Below are 27,899 nucleotides of genomic sequence, written 5' to 3' on the forward strand. Positions count from 1 at the left end.
GGGTCTCAAACCACAATCTCAGGATCACTACCTCCCATATAGATAAGATTATAGGCTTGAACTACATACCTAGTTCTTGGTTGTTGTTTGTTGGTGGTGGTGGTGGTGGTTTTTTTTTTTAATGTTTCTCAGTTTGAAGTCACTTCTTGGTGGGTAAATTTTGTTTTTTTAAAGTAGTAGTGATACCTGTTAAGTTTGTCTAAGGTGATACCAGGTTATGTCCAAAAAGTATCTGCTTCCTAGCATTTCATTTGTTTTTTTTTTCCTTTTACACTTTATCTGAAAGAGTAAAAAGAATATATTTCTCCATGGATGAATGACTTAATTTGAGACACAAACTTCTGTTTTAATCACCATTTTAAAGTTGATCTGTAATTACATGTGGGAAAAATGGATATGAATATTTGAATATCATAACTTTTTTATATTAGAAAGATTTGTAAACTAGTAGAAATTTTATTATCAGAGTAAACTAAAATGTAACAAAGTAAAACAAAAAAATTAATATATACTCAGGCTCACAATATACTCCTAAAAAGCACCACCAACAAATGAAATTGCCTAATACAAAGACATCTGTTTGTCTATCTCAAAACCCCTTGCCCTTCAAGAGTTCTTGTTATTCCCTTGTATCTGATTCAGAAAAGTGCCAGGAGCCCTACATCTGTTCATACCACTTGGCAGGCATTTAATTGCATACAAGTGTGCAATAGACAATATAAAGGCAGTCTAAATGTAGCTTAATTTTCCAACCAACATTAATTGCCTAAAGTTTAAAATATATGCTCTTTACATAATATAACTATCTCTTTGCTTGTTCCTTTTACTCTTAAACTGTCAAATCCTAAATTTGCCTGAAATAAATCATCTCTACTCCTAGGCATGCCTGTCTCTAAGAAAATATGTAAGTCTTTGGTAGCTCAAGATTTCTGGTATTTTCATTTTGCTCCCTGTTCTAACATTATATCTAAACTGATGATGGAATGCTTTTATACTTGGGCAGAAATTAATCTCATTGTGATTTTTCCCTCTTGCATGTGGTTATAAAAGCTTCTATAGTAAAAATTCTATGTTAGGAATCAGTGTTAAAACATGATATTCAATAGGAACAATTTGTCTATAATTAGTATTAGAGACTTAAAGCCCTTTTATGTCCCTTTAAAAAAGACATCTGAATTGAGCGTGGGGAATGGAAAAAGCATTAGTTTTCTTTTTAAAAAGTGGTTTTAAAAACTCATTTTGGGCTAGATAATTTTACTTACAAAATTAATTCATGAAACTAACTAAAACTCAAATGGAAATTCCATTAAGAACCTATCTGGTTTTGGGAATTTAGGAAAATATTTTTTTTAATTTTTTTTATGGTAAAGATACTATACAGTAGGGTTACAGTTACATGAGTAAGGTAATGAGTACATTTCCTATCAAACATTGTTAACCCCTCCTTTGTTTTCCCCCTATCATCCCTACCTCCCCACCTCCCCAACTCCTCCCCCCAAGTTATAAAATTCTTTTTTGACATAGTGTCTTGTACATCTCATTGTTACAATGATTCAACCTGTATTCTTATTTCAGCATTTTGTTATTTCTCTTCCCCTCCCCAAATTAGAAAAATGTAAAATCAAGATGCAGGGCATCGGAATCACATATAGTGAAAACAGGGGTTATACCATGGGAGAAGACCAAACAAAAGAAACAAAAAAATCACATAGTACATTATGAGTACATTAAAAACAACAGCAAGAAAGATAAAACCTCTTGTGTTCATATCTTGGTATTCATTTCACTTAGCATCATCTTATGTGGTCATATGTACATAGCTTTTGACCTTTTCTGATTGTTCTAGACATATACTAGATATTGCAAATAAGGGAAACCATGGGACCTATGTTTCTTTGGGCCTGGCTTACTTCACCTAATATAATTTTTCCGGGCTGGGAAGGTGGCTCAGTGGTAGAGCGCTTGCCTTGCATGCATGAGGCCCTGGGTTCAATTCCTCAGCACCACATAAGCAAAAAGAAAAAAGCCAGAAGTGGCGCTGTGGCTCAAATGGTAGAGTGCTAGTCTTGAGCTGAAGAGCTGAGGGACAGGGCCCAGGCCCAGAGTTCAGGCCTCACGACCAGACCAAAACACACACACACACACACACACACACACACACACACACACACACACACACACACACACACACACACACACACACACACACACACACACACACACACACACACACACACACACACACACACACACACACACAATTTTTTCCAAGTCTTTCATTTCCTAACAAATAGGGCTATGTCATTCTTTCTGATGGAGGCATAGAATTCCATTGTATGTATGTATGTATGTTCATATATATGTATATATGTGTATATGTATATATATACATACACACACATCACATTTTCTTAATCCATTTATCTGCTGAGAGGTACCTGGGTTGGTTCAATATCTTAGCAATAGTGAATAATGTTGGGAGAAACATAGTTGTGCTGCTAGCTTTAGTATGGCCTTGTTTGTGATCGTTTGGGTAAATGCCCAGAAATGGGATTGCTCAGTCATACATAGTGGAGCTCTATGTGTAGTCTTTTTTTCTTTCTTTTTTTTTTTTTTTTGGCGGTTGTGGGGCTTGAACTCTGGGCTTGGGCACTGTCCCTGCACTCTTTAGCTAAAGGCAAGTGCTGTACTGCTCTACCACTAGTTGGTTATTGGAGATAAGAGTCTCACGGCCTTTCCTGCCCAGGCTGGCTTTGAACCATGATCCTCAGATCTCAACCACCTGAGTAGCTAGGATTATAGGCATGAGCCACTGGCGCCCAGCTTTGTGTAGTCTTTTGAAGAACCTCCAAACTGCTTTCCAAAGTGGTTGAACAAAGTTTACACTCCCACCAACCATGCAGTAGGGTTCCCTTTTGGTCACAGCCCCTCCAGCATCTGTTATTAAATTTCTTGATTATAGCCATTCCAACTGGGGTGAGGTGGAATCTCAATGTTGTTTTGATTTGCATTTCTTTTATGGCTAGAGAGGTTGAGCATTTCCTCATGTGTCTATTGGCCATTCTTATTTCCTCTTCAGAGAAGTCTCTCTTTAAGTCTTTAGCCCACTTATTAATTGAGCAGTTGTTTCTTTGAGGATTTGTTGTTGGGGGATTTAATTTTTTGAGTTCTAAATATATTTTAGATAGGAGACCCTTGTCTGTTGTATGGCTAGTGAAGATCTTCTCCCAATCCGTGGGCTTTCTATTGATCTTGCTAGCTGTGTCCTTTGCCAGGCAGAAGCTCTGCAGTTTCATGCAACCCCATTTGTCCAACCTTTCTTTGATTTACTGTGTTTCTGGGTCTTTATTAAGAAAATTTCGGCCTGTGCCAAGGAGCTCTAGAGCTTCTCCTATTCCCTCCTGTAATGTTTTCAGGGTGTCTGCTTTGACTTTGAGGTCTTTGATCCATTTGGAGTTGATTCTGGTGCAGGGTGATATATAAGGATCTAGCTTTAGTTTTCTACAGGTGTTAAATCAATTTTGCAAGCACCTTTTACTGAAGAGGCTGGCTTTCTTCCATTCAATTTTTTTAGCTCCTTTATCAAAGATTAGGCGGTTATAGGTCTGTGGATTCATTTCTGGGTCTTCAGTTCTATTCCATTGGTCCTCAGGTCTGTTCTTGTGCCAGTACCAAGCTGTTTTGATTACTATGGCTTTGTGGTAGTTTGAAGTTTGGTATTGATATTCCTCCAGCACTGTTCTTTCTGCTAAAAATTGTTTTTGCTATTCGGGGTCTTATATTGTTCCATATGAATTTTGGGGTTGCTTCTTCTATTTCATTGAACAATGAGGTTTGGATATTGATATGTATCGCATTGAATTTGTAGATAGCCTTTGGTAATATTGCCACTTTTATGATGTTAATCCTTCCAATCCAGGAGCATGGGCGGTTTTTCCACTTCCTTAGTTCTGCTATAATTTCCTTTTTCAGGCTTTTAAAGTTTTCATCATAGAAGTCTTTCACTTCTTTAAGTTAATTCCTAGGTTTTTTTGTTGGTGGGAATGTAAACTTGTCCAACCACTTTGGAAAGCACTATAGAGGTTCCTCAAAAGACTATATATAGAGCTCCCCTATAACCCAGCAATCCCACTTCTGCGCATTTACCCAAACGTTCACAAATAAGACCATACTAAAGCTAGCAGCACCACTATGTTTATCATAGCATTATTCACCATTGCTAAGATATGGAACCAACCCAGATGCCCCTCAGCAGATGAATGGATCAAGAAAATGTGGTATATACATTAAAACCAATAGCAAGAAAGAAAAAAACCAGTTGTATCCTTATCTTGGAATTCATTTCACTCAGCATCATCTCACATTGTTTTTAACGTATTTAAAATATACTATGTGATATTTTGTTTCTTTTGTACATTTTTCCCCCACATTATAACTCCTGTTTTCACTGTATTTGATGTCAGTGGCCTGCATCTTGTACATACATTTTTCTATTTGGGGAGGGGAAGGGAAATAACAAAATGCTGAAATAAGGATACAGATTGACAAGACACTATGTTGAAAACTAACTTTACAACTGGGGGGGGGGGAGGGAAGGAGTTGGGAAGGTGAGGAAGGATCGTAGGGGAAAAATAGAGGAGGAGGTAATGCTGGATAGGAAATGTACTCATTACCTTACTCATGTAACTGTAACACCTCTATACAATATTTCTACAATAAAAATTATAAAAAAAGAAAAACAACCTCAAAGCATTAAAAAAAGAAAATGTGGTATATATGTATATATGTGTGTGTGTGTGTGTGCATGTGTGTGTATCTATCTATCTATCTATCTATCTATCTAGACAGACAGACAGACAGACAGACAGACAGACAGACAGACAGACAGACAGACAGACAGACAGACAGACAGACAGACAGACAGATAGATAGATAGATAGATAGATAGATATAATGGAATCCTATACCTCCATTAGAAAGAATGACACCGCCCCATTTGTTAGGAAATGGAAAGACTTGGAAAAAATTAGATTAAGTGAAGTAAGCCAGGTCCAAAGAAACATAGGTCCCATGGTTTCCCTTATTTGCAATAACTAGTGTATGTCTAGGACAAGCAGAAAAGGTCAAAAACTATGTACATATGACCATATAAGATGATGCCCCCAAGACATAGACGTCCCCAAGACATAGACACAAGAGATTTTATCTTTCTTTTTCTTTTCTTTTTTTTTTTTGGGGGGGGGTCCGATCGAGAGGCCTGAACTCTGGGCCTGGGCGCTGTCCCTCAGCTCTTCAGCTCAAGGCTAGAGCCATACCACTTGAGCCACAGCGCCACTTCAGGCTTTTTTCTTTTTGCTTATGTGGTGCTGAGGAATCAAACCCAGGGCCTCATGCATGCAAGGCAAGCGCTCTACCACTGAGCCACCTTCTCAGCCCCGAGGTTCTATCTTTCTTGCTGTTGTGTTTAATGTACTTATAATGTACTATGTGATTTTTTTTGTTTCTTTTGTATGTTCTTCCCCCATGGTATAACCCCTGTTTTCACTGTATTTGATTCCAATGCCCTGCATCTTGTATATACATTTTTCTAATTTGGGGAGGGGAAGGGAAATAACAAAATGCTGAAATAAGGATATACAACGACCCATTGTAACAATGAGAGGTATAAGACACTATGTTGAAAATGAACTTTACAACTTTGGCGGGAGTCGGGATTGGGTCAGGATTGGGGGAGAGGAATTGGGGAGGTGGGGAGGAAAGGGATGGTAGGGGAAAAACAATGGAGGGGGTAACAATGCTCAATAGGAAAGGGACTCATTACCTTGTTCATGTAACTGTAACCCCTCTGTACAGTGTCTTTACAATTTTAAAAAAAAAAAGGAGCTAGGCATAGTGGTATAGACCTATATTTCTAGCTATTCAGACAATAGAGGATGATCATGGATTGGAGCCCAGGCCAGCCAGGGCAAATCCAGGAAGATCTCATTTCAAAACAAACTAATTGGCTGAGGGTGTGGCTAAGTGGTAGAACACCTCCCCTCTAGACCCAGTAATGTAAGGAAGGATTCTTCCTTTATAAGTAAAAACCTTCTTTAAAATGCCTTGAACAAACAATTACCTGATTTCTTACTGAAATACAAGTCTGACCATATTTCTGTGTTCTACAGGGTATGAAACAAATACCTTAAACATGTCCCACAGGTTCCTTCATTATCCTGGCATGTTTACCCATGTACATCCTCTGTAAAAGGTCACATTGCCTCATCTTCCAATTCTTTATTCATCTCCTACAATCAACCAAGAACTGCCACTGTTTTTCAAAAACAAAGAACTTCCCTGATACTATCTCCTCCTTCCTTAATTGAAGTCTGTGCTGCTGGAGAAAATTAAATAGTGCAATATTATCTACTTCATAAAACTTTAAAAAATTGTATGAAAACTTGTATAAAACAGGACAGTAAATACTGCATATGTAATAGTAGTTTTACACATAAATCTCAGGGTTTTATGCACTGTGTGTCTTTTTATAGTTCCTATCACAATGTTGTAATTTTGGATGCACAAGTCATTTTCCGCCAGAATTATAAATTCCTTTTGAATAAAGATTTTAATGTATTTTTTACATATTCTATGGTAACAAACTATCTGATAATACCAAGTGTTGGGATAAAAATTTACTGAATATATAAACAAGGAAGTGAAACATGATAAAATTTTATGAGACAGGGCTCAAGTGGCAAAAGAAATATAACTTTCAAGACCTTTTTTATTTCCTCTGAAAATTGCTGTATCATATAAAAATCCATTCTAGAGATTTAGAAGCACTTTTCTGGATTTAACATTGAGACTTTTTACTTTGTAGTAAATATTACTTTGTTCTCTTAAAAAAATATACTAATCATCAGCCAAGCACCTGTGGCTCATGCTTATAATCCTAGCTACTCAGGAGGCTGAGATCTGAGGATCATGATTCAAACTAGCCTGGGCAGAAAAGTCCATGAGAGTCTTATCTCCAATTAACTACCTAAAGCCAGAAGTAGAGTTATAGCTCAGGTGGTAGAGCACTAGCTTTGGGCAAAAAATCATGGAGATAGCACCAAGGCCTTGAGTTCAAGCCCCAAGACTGCGACAAAATAAAATAAAACAAACAAACAAAAAACGCATAACAGGAGTTGGTCTATAGAGTAATAGTTACTTATGCAGAACTACATGTTTGTGTAAAGGGAACTTATTAGGGAGTGCTTGAGAAGTGCACATAAAAAATAAGGGTGATGCTGGCTCTGACTCATGTTCTTACTATTTTTTTATAGCTTATTAGTATGAGTTTTACTTGGCAAAAAAAAAAAAAAAAAACTTTCCACTAAATAACAGAAGAATATGTAGGGGCTGGGAAGGTGGTTCAGTGGTAGAGCGCTTGCCTTGCATGCCTGAGGCCCTGGGTTCGATTCCTCGGCACCACATAAGCAAAAAGAAAAAACCAGGAAGTGGCGCTGTGGCTCAGGTGGTAGAGCGCTAGCCTTGAGCTGCAGAGCTGAGGGACAGCGCCTAGGCCCAGAGTTCAGGCCCCATGTATATATGAACACTGTATAGCTAAATAATAATCTGTAACTGGGTGCTACATCAACAGGCTGCCCAGGGGCTAATGCAAGCTGAAACCACTCCAGAATTACAAATTTCATGAGCTGCAGAGTACTGCTAATGTGGCAATTAACCAAAGACTTTATTCTTCTATAATGCTAAATATACTTGTTGGAGCAAGGTTTTATAATGAACTTTTATTTCTTTTAAAGCTTTTCAATACCAGAAATAGTCAAAAGCAAATTTTAAAAAGACAAGCCAAAGAATTTATATATTTAGATAGATAGATAGGTATAGATATATAGATCCTCATTTAAAATTAACCTGATTTTTCTTCTTACTGATTTTTCTTCACAATGCTTATCATGAACTGATATTTTTTTTACAAATTTGTTTGCATATTTGTTAGTGCTGACTCTAGAATGTAAGCTCTGGAAGAACAAAGTCTTGTTTATATCTACTTCTGTATTCTTTTTTTTTTTTTTTTTTGGTTGGTTATGGGGCTTGAACTCTGGGCCTGGGCACTGTCCCTCAGCTCTTCAGCTCAAGGCGAGCACTCTACCACTTGAGCCACAACACCACTTCCGGTTTTCTAGTGGTTTACTGGAGATAAGAGTCTCACAGACTTTTCCTGCCAGGGCTGGCTTTGAACCGCAATTCTCAGATCTCAGCCTCCTGAGTAGCTATGATTACAGGTGTGAGCCACTGACTCCTGGCACACTTCTGTATTCTTTGTCAACAGAACAGCCAAGAACATGATGACTATTCAGTAAACAGTTCATTGGAGGAATGACAGTAAAGGGGTATTATATATACTTACATATTTTATTAGAAAATAAAATCTGTAACAAAGATCAATTTAATAAAACTTTTAAATCTATGTATGGTTTATGTGTAGCTGTTATTAATACTTCTCAGAAGACAATCGAGGCTGATGTGCTAGAGATGAAAATAGTGTTGATTACATCAGGATGAGCTCCTGACATATTCATGATGGGGGAGAGGAGGCATTATGGCTGGTTTTGCTAAATTTAATGAAAACAAACTGGGGCTAAGAATGTGGCTTAATGGTAGAATGCTTGCCTAGCATACATGAAGCCCTGGGTTCAATTCCTTAGTACCACATAAACAGAAAAAGCCAGAAGTGGTGCTGTGGCTCAAGTGGTATTGTGCTAGCCTTGAGCAAAAGAAGTTCAGGGACTGTGCCCAGGCCCTGAGTTTAAGACCCAGGACTGGCAAAAAAAAAAAAGAAGAAAAAACCCACAAACATAAACACAAACTTGTCTGCCTTATCTGTTTAGGGGTTCTTCGTACAGTAAATACTCTGAAGATGGAGATATAAACATGTATAGAACATCCAGTATGTGTTAAGAACTGTGCCCAAACTTGATTTATTATTTCATTTAATGTTTTCTACAACATAGGAAGAGATAATTATTAATATTTCTACATTAGAAAGACACTGAGGATCTGATCAGTAGCTCCCAAGAGCCTTTCATTTTGTAATCTGGTTAAAGCTGGGATTTATTTGACAAAGAAGTCCAAGTAACATAATTGCACCAAAAAAGTAAAATAAGTTACATCAACAAACTGCAAGTTATTTTTTCACTAAATTAAAAAGTAATGACTCACTGCCGAATTAGGTAGGCAGGCAGGCAGGCAGGCAGGTAGGTAGGTAGGTAGATAGAGAGATAGAGAGATAGAGAGATAGATAGATAGATAGATAGATAGATAGATAGATAGATAGATAGATAGATAGATAGATAGATAGATAGATAGATAGATGTAGATAGATTCATCCTAGGACCCAGTTATGAAATTCCTGGCTTTTTTTTTTTTTTGCTTGTTTTCACTAAATGAAAGGAAAACAAAAAACACTAATAGAATAAATGGATGGTAGCAGACAGCTCCTATAGGAGCTCATTTTTAGTCCCCCTTTCACTTATTTTCTACTTCCTAGCCCTAAGATCTACACAGGGATAAGGTGTTTGCTTGCCTAATCTCCAGAATTTTGGTTTGGCAAGATCTTTTGCTGCCGAGTACATTTCAGCTATAATTATCTACAGTGTATGTTATGTTTCCAAATAACATTTCACTGGTTAAGTATCAAGACTGGAAATTTAAGGTTGAGAAAGTTCAATCATAGCACGCTATTTTATGAAGTGCCAACAAAACTTAAAACCTTATGAAAGTAAAAAATAACACAAAGAAAACTGATAGCCCAATATAACCTTTTTAACTTGACTTTGTTTTAATTCTTCTTTTTTAAAAAGATACGGTGTGAAAATAGTACTTCCATACAATACTGGATATCTGTAGGCAAACGTGAATACTGATCCATATCTTGTGCCAAATACAAAATTTAACTTAAAGTGAACCATAGACCTAAATGTAAAACATAAAACTATGCATGCTTTAGAAGAAAAGGTATATGAGGAAATCTTTGCAGACTGGCAATATTTCTTAGGACAATAAACACACGATACATAAAAGACTGACAAATTTTCTTCATCAAAATTAAAAATTTCTACTCTCTGAAAAACACTGATAAGGAGATTAAAAGCAACAGATTGGGAAATATATTTGCAAATACTACATTTGGTAAAGGACATATGCTAAAAACTTGAGAAGTTTCTGGAGGATGGTGCACCTGGAGAGGGCATGGAGGCCTCATGCCCTTCCCACACACTAAAAGCATCTCTTCAATCTGACTGTTCATCTGTATCCTTTGTAATAATATAATAAACTTCCAAACATACACTCTTCCTTGCTGGCATTAGTGAAGCAGTTTGCCAAGTTGGGAGCTGTTCTAACCAATAGCAAGAAACTAAAACCCTTAGTTCAACATGCCACAGGAGGTAAATTCTGCCAGCAATCATGTGAGCTTATAAGTGGATCCTCCCCCAGCCAAATTCTGAAATGACATAGCAGCCATAGTTAAACCTTTGACTGTAGCTTCTAGATAAAACCCTGGACTAGAGGACCCAACAAAGCTGTGCCTGGACTCCTGACCCACAGAAACTGTGAAGTGGTAAGTGGGTATTGTTTAAAGCTGCTAAAAACAAAAAAGAAACAAAAATTATGCCCAAATTAATTATAAGAAAACCTTCAGGAGAGGGGCAGGAGGGGGGATGGGAACGGATGGGAAGGGGAAACAAAGGAGGAGGCAACAATGCTTGATAAGAAATGTACTCGTTATCTTGCCCATGTAATTGTAACCCCTCTGTGCGGTATTTTCACAATAAAAAAAAAAATGTTAAATGCAAAAAAAAGAAAGCCTTCACCAAAGAAGTCTTATAGATAGCAAATATGCATGTAAAAATAAAAATAGTCAATATTATTACTTACTAATTAAGGATATAAAGAAATACTATTATACATCTATTAGAATAACCAAAATTAAAAATACTGGCTACATAAAGGGTTGGAAAAGATGTGGATGTACTGGAATGCTCATAAATAGCTGTTGGGCAAGTGAAATGGTACTAGTTTAGTAGTTTATTAAACATATACCTACTAATGTCTATAGCAACCACTTAACTTGTAGGTGTTAAAGAGAAATGAGAACATATGTCCCATAAAGACTTGTACATAAATATTCATAATGACTTTTTTATGGTGGCCAACAGCAGAAGGTGAATGGGGGAGTGAATGGTACTTTATCTCTAGACCAGAATACTCATTAATGGGGGAATGAATTACTGAAACTGATTTTGAGATTTGTACAAATGATTCTGGAAGAAAAATATGTAAATCTTTTACATAAAATTCCAAAGATTGTAAACTACTTTATAATAACAGGAAGATCAGTAGTTGCCTGGTGACAGAGGACACAGTGGGCAGGAAAGGCTAAAGGAAACTCAAAGTTAGGGGAAATAATAAGCATGCTTTTATTCTAACTATGGTGTTGGCTTCAAAGTAACGTGATGCTGTGCCCTCTAAGGATGATTCATTGTGTGTGTGTATGCGTGCACACATGTGTGTGCATATGTACCAGTCCTGGAGCTTGAACTCAGGGCCTGAGTGCTGTCCCTAAGCTTTTTTGCTCAAAGCCAGTGCTCTACCACTTCATCCACAGCTCCACTTCTGGAGATAAAGTCTGATAGACATGGCTGCCTGGGCAGATCTGGGCCTCCGGAGTAGCTAGGATTACAGACATGAGCCACCAGCACCCAGCAAACAGACTCATTCTTAACAGAATAAAGGTTATTGAATTTACATTCAATTAAAAAAAAAAACAGCATCAGGAAAGAAGTGTCTGTAAAACTTAACTAGCAGAAGCCTGACAAATTTGTATATTGTAGCTGAATTTTCAAGATTATTATAAGGCATACTATAAATTAGATACAAATAAAAAGTCAGTCTATAACTTGAAAGCTTTCCTTGCATACTTCCCATATAGAAAATAAGTACTGTACAATGGATAAAGCAATAGAATAGATCAACCCTGTTAGGACATCACAGATACACATCATAGATAGGCTTTATTTATTCTGGAGCTTAAAATGCTTCCAAGCTTGTTTAAAACTTTAAGTGAAATATATTCTTCTCTGTCCATGTTATTACCAACACCAGTGTAGTAACTCTAAGAAACAGAGAATAAGTGTACACTTTCCTTCATACACTCTTAAATTGCATTTGAATTCATTCATTTTCAAAGACTAATTTAGATTTAGATGGTCCTGATTTTAAAAATACACTAAAAAAGCTGGTTTATCACATTATGGTAATGGTATCAGTTAATTCAGAATATGATATCAAATTGATGGGCTTGGTATCCAGTTCATTCATTAACATTACTTACTGCATATGTACTACATGTCAGGGACTGTGCTATGTACTGAGAACAGAGATGACTAAGACAGAGAGGGTACTTGCCCTCAGAGGCAGTAATAGCCTGAGGGGGGGGGGTCATAGATTTGAAGCGAACAATCACTTAATTGTTAAAATACTACATTCCCACTTTTGGCTAATCATCCATCTTGCTGGCATACATGTGATGTGCTTTGAATATCGTGGATAAACAACTCCTCAAATAGGATAACATAACAAGATGTTTATAGCAGATAAGTAGAAACATGTTGAAATAAATACTATGCACAACTATTGGCCTTAACATTTTGCAGGAAAAAAACAAGTGTCAGTGTTCAGATTTTTGAAGGTGTTAGAAGTTAAGTAACTCAGAGTCCAATATGAACAAGTCACTGCATATGGGGGGGATGAGAGGAAATGACATTAGTGTTTCAGACCTAATTCTGAGTCAGATCATAAATCATCAAGTTTTCCTAACTATAATAATTACCTCCTACATAATTAAGTTTTTTGTGACATCATCAAAATGCTTGCACCAAATTCTATTTAGACGTAAAATGTTAAGAGGCTGCTTTTGAATTTTCTAACTTTTTATATGAGGGGGAAAAATATAAGACTTTTTACATAAAAATTTAATTAGAGACAGATCTATCCACTTTTATATTTTTAAAACTTTCTATTAAAAAAACATTTTCTTGTTCAAGATTTGCAAGATTTGTATGTCTTAAAGACTACTTTAAATATTATCTTATTTTTAAAAATCATTTATTTTTGCTCTTTTATTGTTCTTAGTAGTCCTACTGCAAAAACCAAACAAAATTCATTTTCTTACTTTCTCTGTGTTTTGACTTAAACATAAAAACATTAATACAAATGAAGAACAAACTGGTTTATTTTTCTTTAGAACATCTGTCAAGCATAAAACATAAGCCTATTCTTACATTTATATGTATAATATATAAACAAACCCACAATAGTCTCTATTGATCTCTATTCCATCTTTATATCTTTATATCTTTCCTTTCTTTTATATTCATACAAAGCACAGAAAATGTAACTCAGGGGTATTGCTCTTACTGAACACATGCAAAGCCCTGGGAACACTAAACCAGAGTGAGAGAGAAAAAAAAAAAGAGAACAGAGAGAGAAAAGAGAAGAGAAAGAGGAGAGAGACCAAGAGACATACATAGAGAGATTCTTTCCTTTATATTCAGGTTATTTCCTCTTCCTCTTCCCTTCATTGTCAAATTTACCAAACTCCCTGTTTAATTTCTTTTACATTCTCTCCTGTCTGGATTCTGTTCTGATTATTCTACAATAAATGTAATTTCATAAATGGGATTCCTATATTTATACAAGCCTTGTGAGTTCTTCATTTCTCATTTTCAGGGAGATTTGTAGCATATGATTCTGCTGACCATCTCTTTTTGAGCTCTTCTTCGAGCTCCATATTTTAAAACAAAAATAAACAACTTGATTTTTCCCCCTCATCTGTACTATGCTCTTCAAATTCTCAAACTATATATCCAATAATTTTCGCTATAAAAATGAGAATAATCTATACTATTATAAATCTATATTTTCATCTATAAAATGATGATAATTGTACTTATCTCAAAGACATAAGGAGGTGGGGGAAGAAAGGGATATGGGAGAACAACAAAGGAGGGGGTAACAATACTCGATAGGAAATGGATTCCTTACCTTGCTCATGTAACTGTAACCCCTCTGTGTACAGCATTTTTACAATAAAAATATATATTTAAAAAATATTCATTAAGGAAAGATATCATCCATTGTTTCTGCAAAACAGATCTCCAGTAATATTTTGAAAAGTAGTATGTTTTTTTTTTAAAGGGTAAGGGCTACCAATAAACAGCAGTCTGAGTAGTCAACATATACTTAGGACTTCCTCTGCATTGTCTATAATAGATCTTATAAAAGACAAAACAAAGTGAATAGACCATGAGGCAAGGGTGGAAAAGGAAGTAATTGCACGCTATTGGTAATAAAGCTCCAGGCTCATCACAGCAAGGATTTCAACTCCCCAGAAACAATTAAAAACTGTGTACCACATTTTTTTTCTTTTGGGGTTAGAAAGTGAGGCCGCAGGGCTGGGAGGGTGGCCCAGTGGTAGAGTGCTTGCCTTGCATGCATGAGGCCCTGGGTTCGATTCCTCAGCACCACATAAGCAAAAAGCCGGAAGTGGCACTGTGGCTCAAGTGGTAGAGCGCTAGCCTTGAGCTGAAGAGCTGAGGGACAGTGCCCAGGCCCAGAGTTCAGGCCCCACAACCGGACCCAAAAAAAAAAAAAAAAAAAAAAAAAAAAAGAAAGTGAGGCCTCACAATTGCTAGGCTAGTGTTCTACCACTTGAACCACATCTCTAGCTCTTCTTTTTTTTTTTTTTTTTTTTTTTTTTTTGGTTTTTTGTGGGGGGTCCGGTTGTGGTGCCTGAACTCTGGGCCTGGGCGCTGTCCCTCAGCTCTTCAGCTCAAGGCTAGCGCTCTACCACTTGAGCCACAGTGCCACTTCCGGCTTTTTTCTTTTTGCTTATGTGGTGCTGAGGAATCGAACCCAGGGCCTCAGGCATGCAAGGCAAGCGCTCTACCACTGAGCCACCTTCCCAGCCCCTCTAGCTCTTCTTGACATGATTGTTTTCTACATAGGGTCTCTATTCCTTCCTAGCTAAAAGCACCTGAGCCACTATCCTAAGTTGCTGCTGGGAACACAGGTGCATGGCACCATGTCTAGCTTCCCTCTATAGAGATGGGAGTCTCACAGAATTTTCTGTCCAGCTGGCCTGGAACAGCAATCCTTCTGATCTCAGCCTCCCATGGTGCTTGGAATGAAAAGCTGCATATCATTGTACCCAGCTATGGTCTCAAGAACTTTTTTGCCTAGACTGGCCTCTAATCTTGATCCTCTTGATATCAGCCTCACAAGTAGCTAAAATTAAAGGCACGTGCTACTGTCTCCTAGCTTGTGTCTTACTTTTTTTTTTTGACAAATGGTGCTTTTTATTTTTCTCTTCTCTGACTGTTATTTTACTCTCTAGGCATACCATAAATTATGGTATTTAAATTATGATATGGTTCTATAATTTACTGTGTTAACAAAGCTCACTTTTTATGTTAGTACAGAAAGATGGTTGATTCTAATATCTTAAATTTGTCCATTTTACCCCCTTTATAAAAATTATTTTACTTTATTGCTATTATACAGGTGATGTACAGAGGGATTACCATTACATGAGCCAGGTAATCAGTACATTTCCTTTTGCATAGTGTTTTCTGTTCCCTCATTCTCTGCCAGTCCCTCCCTCCCATCTCCACCCACAAGTTGTTCAGTATAGTTCACTTTCATCAATGTCCAGTGAGCTCCACTGCTGCACTTTTTCACCCTTTTCCCTCCATTTCTGTACCCTCCCCTCCCTACCCTTCCAAAGATATACACTCAAACACACTATACATAAGGTAAAGACAGAATCATCAAAAACTTAAAAAAAAAGTCCTTTGTTTCCATATCTTGGAGTTTGTTAGAGTGTGTGTATTATTTTATATAAATATGAAGAGGCAGGGGGGTTGAGGGGGAGATGGGAAGGGAAGGGGAAACAAAGGAGGAGTCAACAATGCTTGTTAAGAAATATACTCATTATCTTGCCCATGTAATTGTAACCCCTCTGTATGGTATTTTCACAATAAAAAAAATAATGTTCATCAAAAAAAAAAAAAGAGGCACTTAAACATTGCACCTTTGTGTTTCTCTCCTAAAAGTATACTCTTTTGGTCTCACTGTGTGTGAATTTGTAGGATCCTATATAATTTGTCATATCCCATTTGAGATCTAACTTCCACATATCAGAGAGAGCATACATTGTCTCTCTGACCTTAACTTATCTTATTTAACATGATTTGTTCTAGTTCCATTCATTTTATGAAAATTACTTTATTTTATTCTTTCTGATGGCTATGTAAAATTCTATTGGGTATTACTTCTTAAGAATAATTGTGTTCCAGGGGCTAGGAAGGTGGCTCAGTGGTAGAGCGCTTGCCTTGCATGCATGAGGCCCTGGTTTCGATTCCTCAGCACCACATAAACAAAAAGAAAAAAGCCGGAAGTGGCGCTGTGGCTCAAGTGGTAGACTGCTAGCCTTGAGCTGAAGAGCTGAGGGACACCGCCCAGGCCCGAGAGTTCAGGCCCCATGACCAGACCCAAAAAGAAAAAAAAAAAAAAAAAGAGTAATTGTGTTCCAAAGGGTTCTAGTTTGAGCCCCAATCAAATACTTTTTAATATTATCATTAGTGTATACTAACTGAGTAGTTTCAATGGGTATTTAATATGCATATATTGAACATTTATAAGATTAACCCCTTTTATTACCCTTTTTTTAAATTTTTTTATTTTAAAGATACTATACAGAGGGTTACAGTTACATGAATGAGGTAATAAGTACACTTCCTCTTGAACATTATTACCCCCTCCATTGTTTTCCCCCTACCATCCCCTCGCTCCCTCCCTTCCCCGAGGTTCTTTTTTTTTTTTTTTTTTGATTGTGATTAAGTGATTACTTAATTTCCGGAAATTCACAGTATTGTGGAATAATGATGCTCATTTAAAGTCACAAGTTCATTCTAACTTTCCTGGAGCAAATTGTCTAGCACACTCTGTAATATATAACGGTGCTCACATGTTATATACCATATATGTGATCAGCAGCATAGGGATATTTAGTAGTGGTTCAACCAGATGAGTGGGAGTTCTTTGTTTCTTAAGTCCTGTTAGTTTTGTCATATCACCTAACATTTTGGATTTAGCATCCACTTATCAGGGAGACCATGTACTGTTTGTCTCTTCGTTCTTGGCTTACCTCGCTCAACATGATTCCTTCTAGCGCCATCCATTTCCCTGCAAATGCCATTATTTTGTCATTTCTAATGGCTGCATAATATTCCATTGTGTATAGATACCACAATTTTTGGATCCATTCATCTGTGGTGGGGCATCTAGGTTGTTTCCATATCCTAGCTATTGCGAACAGTGCTGCAATAAACATGGAGGTGCACGTGTCCTTGTATATTGGTTCCTGTTGTTCAGGGTAGATGCCTGAAGTGGTATGACTGGGTCGTAAGGGAGGTCAATCTTTAGCTTTCTAAGGACCCTCCAGACTGCTTTCCAAAGTGGTTGTATAAGTGTACATTCCCACCAGCAGTGTAATAGCGTTCCTCGTTCTCCACATCCCCTCCAGCATTTGTCGTTGGCTGATTTGTGGATGTGGGACATTCTGACTGGGGTAAGGTGGTATCTCAGGGTTGTCTTTATTTGCATTTCCTTCACCACCAGGGATGATGAACATTTCCTCATGTGTTTCTTTGCTATTTTTATTTCTTCATTTGAGAAGTCCCTCTTTAGTTCCCTTGCCCATTTAGTAATTGGTTTGTTAGGTTTGGGAGGGATTAGTTTCTTGAGTTCCCTGTATATACAGAATGTTAACCCCTTGTCTGATATATTGCTGGTAAATTTTTTTTCCCAATTAGTTGGTTGTCTTTCTAGCTTGGTTGCGATAGCTTTATCTGTGCAGATAAGGTAGTCCCATTTGTCGAGTCTCTCTCCAACTTGTTGTGACCCTGGGACTCTGTTCAGGAAGTTCCTTCCAGTGCCTATTAGTTCAAGTGTCTCTCCTACTCTGTCCTGCAGTACTTTCAGAGATTCAGGTTTAATGTTAAGGTCTTTAATCCATTTTGAGTTGATTTTGGTGCATGGTGATAGGCTGGGGTCCACTTTTAGTTTTCTGCATGTGGCTGCCCAGTTTTCCCAGCACCAGTAGTTGAAGAGGCTGTGTTTCTTCCATTGTATGTCTTTGGCTCCTTTGTCGAATATCAGCTGGCTGTAGGCCTGTGGATTTATTTCTGGATCTTCTATTCTGTTCCATTGGTCTTCGGGTCTGTTTTTGTGCCAGTACCATGCTGTCTTTGTTATTATAGCTCTGTAGTAGAGTTTGAAGTTCGGCATGGATAGCCCTCCCATATTGTCTTTATCCCCTAGAATTGTTTTGGCTATTCTAGGTCTTTTGTTGTTCCATATGAATTTTTGGACTGTTTTCTGTATTTCAGTGATGTACGTCAATGGGATTTTAATAGGAATTGCATTGAATTTGTATATTAGTTTTGGAAGTATTACCATCTTTACTATATTAAGTCGGCCTATCCAGGAGCATGGGAGGTCTTTCCATTTCCTAGTGTCTTCTGCAATTTCTTTCTTTAACTTTTTATAGTTCTCATTAAATAGTTCTTTTACATCTTTGGTTAGGTTAATTCCTAAATATTTTATTTTTCGGGAGGTTACTGTGAATGGGGTTGCTCCCTTTATTTCCCTCTCTTCCTGTACATTATCAGTGTATAGGAAGGCAACTGATTTTTATGGGTTTATTTTGTATCCTGCTATTTTGCCGAAGTGATTTATGATTTCTAAGAGTTTGGGGATGGAGTTTTTGGGATCGTGGAGGTATAGTATCATGTCGTCTGCAAAAAGGGATAGTTTAACTGCTTCTTTCCCTATGCGGATCCCTTTAATGTCTTTTTCTTGCCTTATTGCCCTGGCTAAGGGTTCTAGGACTATATTGAAGAGGAGTGGAGACAGTGGGCATCCTTGCCTTGTTCCTGATTTTAGGAGAATTGGTTGTAGCTTTTCCCCATTAAGTATAATATTGGCTATTGGTCTGTCATAAATGGCTTTTATTGTTTTTAGAAATGTTCCTTCTATTCCTATTTTCTCCAGAGCTTTTAGCATGAATGAATGTTGAATTTTGTCAAAGGCCTTTTCTGCATCTGTGGCGATAATCATGTGATTCTTGACCTTGGCTCTGTTGATATGTTGGATTACATTTATTGACTTACATATGTTAAACCATCCCTGTGTCTCTGGGATGAAGCCTACCTGGTCATAGTGAATTATTTTTTTTATGTGTTTCTGGATTCTGTTAGCTAGAATCTTGTTAAGAATCTTTGCATCTGTGTTCATCAAGGAGATTGGCCTGTAATTCTCCTTTTTGGTTGGGTCTTTGCCTGGTTTGGGGATGAGTGTGATATTGGCTTCGTAGAATGAGTTTGGGATAGCTCCCTCCTTCTCTGTTTCTCTGAAGAGCTTGAGGAGTATGGGTATTAGTTCTTGTTTAAAGGTCTTATAGAATTCTGCTGTGAATCCATCTGGTCCTGGGCTTGTTTTGTTGGAAGACTTTTGATAGCTTCCTGTATATCATTATAAGATATTGGCTTATTTAATTGGTTAACTTCTTCTTTGCTCAGTTTGGGCAACTTGTATTTCTCTAAAAATGCATCCATTTCTGCCCGATTTTCTTCCTTTAGAGAGTATAGCTTTTGAAAGTAGTCTGTTAGAATTGTTTGGATATCTTGGGTACGTGTTGTGATGTTTCCCGTGGCATCCCTAATCCTATTAATATGGGTTTCCTCTCTTCTTTTTTTAATTAATCTAGCCAATGGGCCATCAATTTTGTTTATTTTTTCAAAGAACCAGCTTTTTGTTTGGTTTATTTTGGTTATGGTTTTCTGATTTTCTAATTGGTTAATCTCTGCTTTTAATTTGGTTATCTGGCTTCGTCTAGTAGCTTTGGGTCCCATTTTTTCTTGTTTTTCTAGCTGTTTTAATTGCAACATGAGATTATTTACTTGGTCTGTCTCCATTCTCTTGATGTGGGCACTGAGGGCAATAAATTTGCCCCTCAGGACTGCTTTTGCTGTGTCCCACAAGTTTCTTTGTGAGGTGTTTTCATTTTCATTGAGTTGTAGGAAATGCTTTATTTCTTCTCTGATCTCTTCCTTTACCCAGGCATTGTTAAGGAGTGTGCTGTTCAATTTCCATGTATTAGAGAAATTTCTGCGGTATGCTTTGTTATTGAGAACTAGCTTGATTCCACTGTGGTCAGATAGGATACAGGGGATTATGTCGATCCCTTTGTATTTGCTTAAGTTCCTTGCATGAACTATGATATGGTCTATTTTGGAGAAAGTTCCGTGAGCTGCTGAGAAGAATGTGTACTGTGTTGTTTTAGGGTGAAATACTCGGTAGATGTCAGTTAATTCCGCTTGAAGTATGGCCTCTCTTAATTTGGTAGCTTCTTTGCCAATCCTCTGGTTGGTAGACCTGTCCTTTGGTGAGAGTGGTGTGTTAAAGTCTCCTAGTATTATCGTATTGGGATCTATTTTATTCTGTAAGTTTGAGAGCATTTGTTTGACATATCTGGGTGCACCAATATTTGGGGCATATAAGTTGATGATGGTTATATCCTCCTCTTGGATTGTTCCCTTTATTAATATGTAGTGTCTGTCCTTGTCTTTCTGTACTGATTTTAATGAAAAGTTTATTTTGTCAGATATCAGGATAGCTACACCTGCTTTCTTACTGGGGGCGTTTGATTGGTAGATCCTTTTCCACCACTTCACTCTGAGTTTGTTTGTATGTTTGGCTGAGAGGTGGGTCTCCTGAAGGCAACAGATGGATGGTCTTGTTTTCTGATCCAGTCCTCAGTTCTTTTAATTGGCGAATTCAGCCCATTTATATTAAGAGAAAGTATAGAGAGATGCATTGTTGTCCCTGCCATTCCGTTTTCCTAAGTTTTTCTTCTTTCCTTTCCTCCTGTGCTTGCTCAGTTAGACTTTGAGTAATGCCTGTTTGGGGCAGGCCCCAGTTCCTGGTTGCTTTCTTCAGTTTGTGTCCCCCCTCTTAGAATTCTTTGTAATGCTGGCTTAATGTTTATGTATTCATTTAGTTTTTCTTTGCTATTAAAAGTTTTCAGTTCTCCATCAAATGTGAATGCTAGCTTTGCAGGGTATATCAGTCTGGGTTGGCAGTTATTGGCTCTCAGGGCTCGTATGGTGCTTTCCCAGGCTTTTCTTGCATTCATTGTTTGTGTGGAGAGATCTGCAGTGATTCTTATTTTTTTCCCATTGTAGTATAGCTCCTTCTTCATTTTTGCTGCATGCAGGATTGTTTCCCTATTATTCATATCTATCATTTTTACTATAATGTGTCTAGAAGTGTTTCTCCTGGGGTCTTGCTTGTTGGGTGTTCAATAAGCTTTTGTGATGTAGTTAAGATGGTCGTTTTTGAGGTGGGGAAAATTTTCATTGATTATATTGTTAAATAGGTGTTGCATTCCCTTGCTCTGGAATTCCTCACCTTCGTCCACTCCGATTATGCGAAGGTTAAATTTTTTAGCATTTTCTGCTTGCTCTTGAATTTCCCTTTGGTTTAATTTGAGTGATTTTTCCATATCTGTCACTTTTTGGTCCAGTTGGTGTATTCTGTCTTCTGTATCTGACACTCTACCTTCCATTTCATTCACTCTGTTGACAGTGGCTTCTATTGTGGATTGCATGGAGGAAATGGATCCCTTTATGGATTCAATGTTGGTTCTCAGAGTACTGATCTCACCTCTCAATGAGGTATGCATTACCTCTAATTTGGCGTTTATCTCACTTCTTACTGAGGTTTGTGCAGCTTCTATTTTTGCATGCATCTCTTGTTTGATACCCTGTATCTCTTTGGATAGTTCATCCTTGTGCTCTTTCAATTTCTGATCAATTTCTCGCTTTATTTCTTGAGTCATTGCCTCCAGCAACCCATGGATGTAGCTTTTGTCTTCCATTCCTGCTTTGCTCCCATTGGGGCTCTCCCCTGCGTGGCTGCTGGCTTTTGAGGTGAGCTTGCTGTCCTGGGTGGTGGCAAACCTTGTGATTTTTCTCTGTGATTTTCGCATGGAGGTTCAGGAGACTGCTCTTCAATTTTGTTTTGGTGTGTCTGTCTTTGCTTGGTTGCTGATTCTGTATTGGTAGAGAGAGTCTGTGCCTGATCTGGGTTCTGTTGGGAGCCTATTTCCAGCTGCTATTCTGACTTACTTAGGATTCTCAGCTCTCTGCTATAGATTGCTGGCAGTTCCCGCCTTTGGAAGGGTTGAGCAGCCTAGACTACTAGTGTTTGCTCCTACGGGTGCGCTTGTGAAGAATAGATGCTCTGGATGCACTCTCCCAAATACTGGAGTCTGCTATGGGCTCCTGATGTGTTTTTGTTTGTTTGGGGCTGGTTGTGGGCTTGAACTCTACTTTTGGGTGCTGTCCCTCAGCTCTTCAGCTCAAGGCTGGCACCCTACCATTTGAGCCACAGCACCACTTCTGACCCTTTTTGCTTTTGTGATGCTGAGGAATCAGATCCAGGGCCTCATACATCCAAGACTATCACTCTATTGCTGAGCCGCCTTAACAGTCTGAGCTCCTGCTTACTATCAGGTGCTGGCAGCCTGTGTTGCCCAATTCCCAGCCTAGGGTATATGGGTGGAGTTTTGGTGGGGTTTGGGCTTCTCTTGTCCTGGGCCTCCAGGTCTTTTGTTGTCACAGGCGTGCTTCCCGGGGAGTGTTGTTTCCTGGTTTTCTCCCCTCTGTTGAGGCGTATGCTCAGCTTTTTACTTCAGTTGGGAGGAGTTGGTTGTGTTGTTCAGGCGCCGGATCCCCGGGCCTGGTTCCGGCCCCAGCCTGGAGCGTGCTCATTAGGCCTGTGCTGATGTGTATACCACCTAGGTTATGCAGCCTGGAGCACACTGCTAGGCCTGTGCTGATGTGTATACACCTAGGTTATACAGCCTGGGGGACACAGTTCAAATTTCTTCTACTGTTGGTAGTCTTGACCCAGGGGCGCTGTTCCTGGCTTGGGCATTTAAGCTCCCTTCCAGGGGCGCTCTTGCTCTAGCCTGGCCAGCTGAGTGTGCTCCATGGGCTGGTGGAGCTCTCAAACAGTTCCCAGTTTTAGTGGGTCCTGTGGTCCGGGTGTTGGGGTAGGGAGTCTAGGTCAGGGTCTGGGGATTCCCTCCAGCTCTGGTCTCCCTTGAGGGATACACTTCCCCTGTGGGGTACTCACCCTGGAGCTGGTTGTTTCTGTGTGGTGTAGGTCGTCAGTTGTTGTTGCAATCCGAGTTCAGTTGGGGTGGTTGCGGGCTGGGTTGGGCGGTTGTGTGTGATTCTTTTCTGTGTGATTCTTCTCTGTGTGATTCTTTTCTGTCTCCGCCTCTGTTGAAGCTGTCGGGTCAAAAGTGTCCACGCTCAGGCAGCTTCTTCGCGGTGCCTCTGGGGCCCGAGCGGCCCCGCTCTGTCGTTGCAATCGCGATCGGGCGGGTGGTCTGCCAACAGGTCCCTTTGTCGCACTGCTGGTGCCAAGCGGCTTTGGCGGGATGGAGCCTCTCTGCTTGGGTGGAGAGTGAGGGGTGGGGGTGGGATCCTCGTGGAGACTCCCAGCTGGTAGGTTTCTCTGTTCCTGGCGATCCGCTGTTCTGCAAACCGGTACCTGGTGATCTGCAAGCGGCCCCCTGTGTCTCTGGGGCTCTGGCAGCCCCCGCCGGGCCGGCTGGCCGGCGGCTTGGCGCGGCCAGTAAAGGTCGGGGGAGGGGTCTTCGCTTTTCTCTGTTCTGAAATTCTTCTTTTCCTCTCTTTCTTTTTTTGTTATTCTCCGCCTCTGGTTTTTCTGAGTGTTCGTCTTTTTGTTGTTGTCGGTCTCTTGGGGAGATTAAGCGTTGGAACTTGAACTCTTTGGTTGGAGAGAGCTGTGCCGTTTCCCTACTTCCCCGTCGCCATCTTGGTCCCCCCTCCTTATTACCCTTTCTATTCCCTGTCCCTCCTCCCCTTTTTTTTTTAACAACTCTCAGTGGATTACATCTTCATACACAGACACATAACCAGGCAATTTTAGCCAACAAAAAATAGTGAAGTAATCTATAGCTCCACTAAAACCATCTAGTAGATTTCACAACAAAATATGTTTAGTTTTAGAGTAATTTGGTTTTGGTTTTATAAGACAAGGTCTTTTTACATAGCTGACCTTGAATTAACAATTTTCTGCCTTAGCCTCTAATTCTGGAATTACAGGATACATTATTGAGCCTGCCCTTTGCCCTGGTTCTAATGCTAGTTTTTGTTGTTCAGCTACTTAGCCTCTCTTTGCCTGTTTTTCATGTGTAACATAGAACTAGGAATAATTACATGATTATATGTAAAGAATCAATGACATTATGTATGGGAAAGAGTTTTGTGAATGATAAACTTGGTATATATTAAATGTGTCAATGTGTACAGTGAAATGAAATAAGAAAAGAGACATAGTTGCTGATAGTACAATTAAATAAACATAGATTATTAAGTGGATATCAGACAACTCTGCTTTTTGTTTTTGTTTTTGTTTTTTTGGTCGATCATAGGGCTTGAACTCTGGGCCTGGGTGCTGTCTCTCAGCTCTTCAGTTCAAGGTGAGCACCTCTACAACTTGAGCCACAGCACCACTTCCAGTTTTCTGGTGGCTTATTGGGGACAAGAATCTCAGGGACATTCTTGCCTGGGCTGGTTTTGAACCATGATCCTTAGATCTCAGCCTCCTGAGTAGCTAGGATTACAGATGTGAGCCACCAGCACCTGGCTTCTGCTCTATTTTTTATAATGTATTCAGAGCTAAATGGGAATGTATTTTAAAGAAAGTTAAAAACTAACAAGAAAAAAACAAGCCTTCTAAAAAGGAGAGTTTGTTAAGGTTTTTTTAAAGTCCCTCTTCTGAGATAAAACTCAAAAAAAAAAAAAAAAAAAAAAAAAGCAAGTATCTTTCCAAACTCATTTATTCTCATTTTTTCTGGCTAGAATCTGGCTGAAAGGTCATGAAATTGAACACAAGAAAGTGGCCAAACTCCAAAATCCATGTGTTTGCTCAAATGATAAAGTCTCAAAAACAAAAGAAGTAACTGTGTCTTCTGAAGCACATGTTATAAACTGAACAATATTTCCTTTCATTACTAAGAAAATTCCTCCACCCCTTGAAGACTGTTTGGACATACATAAAAATATATATGCAATAGTTTTCTGTATGTGATCACACTTATATATAAATTACTTTCATATGATTTAGATATGTGTAATGTAAACTTAAATTTCTAAGAAAAAATGTGGCAGGTGGATTTGGGAGAGCTAGGGGAAAATGATAGAAGGGGTGACATTGATCAAGATGCACTGTACTCATAAACTGACATATTTACAACTACTTAAAGATAATTTTAAAAACTATATGTGTGTGGGCTGGGAAGGTGGCTCAGTGGTAGAGCACTTGCCTTGCATGCATTAGGCTCTGGGTTCGATTCCTCATCCTCAGCACCACATAAGCAAAAAGAAAGAAGCCAGAAGTGGCACTGTGGCTCAAGTGGTAGAGCGCTAGCCTTGAGCTGAAGAGCTGAGGGACAGCACCCGGGCCCAGAGTTCAGGCCCCACGATGCGACAAAAAAAAAAACTGTATGTGTGTGTACATATATGAAATATGCCATTGCTTTGCATATTAGGCCTTCACTAAGAAACTATTATTACTTTATAAAACTTTTTATGGCTATCTGTGGGAATAAACTTTGGCAAACACTTTGAGCAAACAGCCTAATCAGTTAAACTTTGTACAACAATCAAAGCATTTCCAACATTTGTCAAAATTTCTAGTATCAAGTTTTCTTGATACTAGATTCTATCCCTTCTCCAAAAAAGGGAAAAAAAAGCAGAATGTTCTAACAATCAATTGCAAAATACTTCTACCAATTTTTTTTTTTGGGGGGGGGTCAATCGTGGGGCATGAATTCTGAGTCTAGGTCCTGTCCCTGAGCTCTTTGGCTCAAGGCTAGCACTCTACCATGTAAGCCACAGAGCCATTTCTGGTGGTATAGTGGGGATGAGAGTCTCACAGACTTTCCTGCCTGGGCTGACTTTGAACCATGATTCACAGATCTCAGATTCCTGAGTAGCTAGGATTACAAGCATGAACCACTAGCACCGGCTCCAAGTATTTTTAAAAATGAGACCTGGGCACCATTGGCTTCTGCTTGTAACCTTACCTTCTTGAGAGGCTGGTAAGGAGAATCATAGCTCCAGAAAAGTTTATGAGACTCCATCTACATAGAAGAAGGCTGGATTTAGTAGCCCTATATAATCCCAGAAACTACAAGACACCTAAAGTACATAGGTCATGGTTCAGGCACCAGCAAGTGGAGAGAGAGAGAGACCTTATCCTTAAAATAAACCATGAAGTATACCTTCATAATGGAATTCTATTGCCTCCATCAGAAAGAATGATATTGCCCCATTTGTTAGGAAATGGAAAGACTTGGAAAAAATTACATTAAGTGAAGTAAGCCAGGCCCAAAGAAACATAGATCCCATGGTATCCCTTATTTGCAATAACTAGTATATGTCTGAGACAAGCAGAAACGGTGTGATAAGTTGATGTTAGGCAAAATGAACCCCAAGATAAGGTTGCAAATGTTTTTTCTTTCTTGCTATTGTTTCTAACATATTTATAAGATATTTCTTTGTTGCTTTGTATGTCCCTCCCCCACGGTATAACCCCTGTTTTCACTGTATTTGATGTTGGTATAATTTGGGGAGGGGAAGGGAAAAAACAAATTGTTTAAATAGCGATACAGGTGTACCCACTGCAACAATGAGATGTACAAGATGTTATGTCGAAAAACAAACTTTACTACTTTGTTGTGTGGTGGGGGGGGGGAGGGGGGGAGGTGGGAAGGGATGGGAAGCGGAAACAAAGGAAGAGGCTTGATAAGAATTGATAAGAACAATGCTTGATAAGAAATGTACTCATTACCTTGCCCATGTAATTGTAAACCTTCTGTATGGTATTTTCACAGTAAATAAATAAATAAATAAACAAACCATGAAGAACAGGACTGGAGGCATGACTTAGCAGTAAGAGAGCCTGTCTAGCAAACAAGAGACACTGAATGCAAAACCAATACAGTGAAAGGAAGGAAGGAAAAAAGGAAGTAGAGAGAAGGAGGGAGGAAGAATACCTTTAAATTCTACCTTATTGACATAGAAAGCTGTTAAAGTTTTCACTGAGGTGATTCCTTTAGTTCTAAAGCTTAGAATCAGAGACAAAAGGTAAAGCTGCTGTTGTATTTCTGGCTAGAACAACTTTAAATGGGCAAACAAGTGACTGTTGCTAACTAAACTTTCGTAAGATTCAGCACTGCTTATGTTGCTTTTTGGCAGTAAAACATTCACAATTTATTTAAGCAGAACAAAGTGTGGGGGGAACCTTGAAATAATCATAAAAAAGAATGAGCTTCTATCACTACTGTGATTTCTCTCAGTAAAATATACCTGAAAGGATTCTGCTCAACAAGCCCTGATAGGAGGCTTCGTGCTGAGTAAAAGAGGTGAAGATAAAAAAAAAAAAAAAAAAAAAAGCATATGATACTTGCTATCTTTAAGAGGCTAATAATAAAGATAGGAAAATGAGTCTTTCAGTTCAAACGATTAAGGACCAATAGAAGAAGAATTTCTTTTTTCACAAGTGTGGCCCAAGACTCATCCTTCTGCAGGAACATGTTGGCTTACAAAGCAAGAGAACACATTTAAATGAAACCAACCTTATTATCCCTGGTTACAAATGAGTAAGATAATGACATAGCATTT

General features: G+C 38.6%; 1 protein-coding gene across 1 annotated transcript in view; it reads right to left on the reverse strand.

Annotated features, from left to right (window-relative positions):
* Positions 1 to 27,899, reverse strand: part of LOC138815131 (cyclic AMP-dependent transcription factor ATF-6 alpha-like) — a 142,644-nt gene that overhangs the window by 73,860 nt on the left and 40,885 nt on the right. The gene's annotated exons all lie outside the window — the stretch shown is intronic.

This window comes from Dipodomys merriami, unplaced genomic scaffold (genome assembly GCF_024711535.1).
Source record: "Dipodomys merriami isolate MVZ:Mamm:240054 unplaced genomic scaffold, mDipMer1.0.p SCAF_625, whole genome shotgun sequence".
Taxonomy (NCBI): domain Eukaryota; kingdom Metazoa; phylum Chordata; class Mammalia; order Rodentia; family Heteromyidae; genus Dipodomys; species Dipodomys merriami.